This window comes from Pseudophryne corroboree, chromosome 5, assembly GCF_028390025.1.
Source record: "Pseudophryne corroboree isolate aPseCor3 chromosome 5, aPseCor3.hap2, whole genome shotgun sequence".
Classification (NCBI taxonomy): domain Eukaryota; kingdom Metazoa; phylum Chordata; class Amphibia; order Anura; family Myobatrachidae; genus Pseudophryne; species Pseudophryne corroboree.
The window spans coordinates 435211935-435213734 of NC_086448.1; positions in this window are offsets into that span (position 1 = coordinate 435211935).

A 1800-nucleotide genomic window follows, 5' to 3' on the forward strand; every position below is an offset into this window, starting at 1 on the left:
GAACTTGCCACACGTGAAGTCAGTTCAGACACTGCCAGCCTGAGTCAGGTCATTCCCCTCATCAGGCTTTTGCAGAAGAAGCTGGAGACATTGAAGGAGGAGCTAAAACAGAGCGATTCCGCTAGGCATGTGGGACTTGTGGATGGAGCCCTTAATTCGCTTAACCAGGATTCACGGGTGGTCAATCTGTTGAAATCAGAGCACTACATTTTGGCCACCGTGCTCGATCCTAGATTTAAAACCTATGTTGTATCTCTCTTTCCGGCAGACACAAGTCTGCAGAGGTTCAAAGACCTGCTGGTGAGAAAATTGTCAAGTCAAGCGGAACGTGACCCGTCAACAGCTCCTCCTTCACATTCTCCCGCAACTGGGGCTGCAAGGAAAATGCTAAGAATTCCGAGCCCACCCACTGGCGGTGATGCAGGGCAGTCTGGAGCGAGTGCTGACATCTGGTCCGGACTGAAGGACCTGCCAACGATTACTGACATGTCGTCTACTGTCACTGCATATGATTCTGTCACCATTGAAAGAATGGTGGAGGATTATATGAGTGACCGCATCCAAGTAGGCACGTCAGACAGTCCGTACGTATACTTGCAGGAAAAAGAGGCAATTTGGAGGCCCTTGCACAAACTGGCTTTATTCTACCTAAGTTGCCCCCCCTCCCCCTCCAGTGTGTACTCCGAAAGAGTGTTTAGTGCAGCCGCTCATCTTGTCCGCAATCGGTGTACGAGGTTACTTCCAGAAAATGTGGAGAAGATGATGTTCATCAAAATGAATTATAATCAATTCCTCCGTGGAGACATTCACCAGCAATTGCCTCCAGAAAGTACACAGGGACCTGAGATGGTGGATTCCAGTGGAAACGAATTAATAATCTGTGAGGAGGGGGATGTACACAGTGAAAGGGGTGAGGAATCGGACGATGAGGAGGAGGTGGACATCTTGCCTCTGTAGAGCCAGTTTGTGCAAGGGGAGATTGATTGCTTCTTTTTTGGTGGGGGCCCAAACCAACCAGTCATTTCAGTCACAGTTGTGTGGCAGACGCTGTTGCTGAAATGATGGGTTTGTTAAAGTGTGCATGTCCTGTTTATACAACATAAGGGTGGGTGGATGGGCCCAAGAACAATTCCATCTTGCACCTCTTTTTTCTTTCATTTTTCTTTTTATCATGTGCTGTTTGGGGACTATTTTTTTGAAGTGCCATCCTGCCTGACACTGCAGTGCCACTCCTAGATGGGCCAGGTGTTTGTGTCGGCCACTTGGGTCGCTAAGCTTAGCCATCCAGCGACCTTGGTGCACCCCTTTTTTTCTTTGCATCATGTGCTGTTTGGGACTATTTTTTAAATCTGCCATCCTGTCTGACACTGCAGTGCCACTCCTAGATGGGCCAGGTGTTTGTGTCGGCCACTTGGGTCGCTTAGCCTAGTCACACAGCTACCTCATTGCGCCTCTTTTTTTCTTTGCATCATGTGCTGTTTGGGGACTATTTTTTTAAATCTGCCATCCTGCCTGACACTGCAGTGCCACTCCTAGATGGGCCAGGTGTTTGTGTCGGCCACTTGGGTCGCTTAGCTTAGCCATCCAGCGACCTTGGTGCACCTCTTTTTTTCTTTGCGTCATGTGCTGTTTGGGGACTATTTTTTAAATCTGCCATCCTGACTGACACTGCAGTGCCACTACTAGATGGGCCAGGTGTTTGTGTCGGCCACTTGGGTCGCTTAGCTTAGTCACACAGCTACCTCATTGCGCCTCTTTTTTTCTTTGCATCATGTGCTGTTTGGGGACTATTTTTTTGAA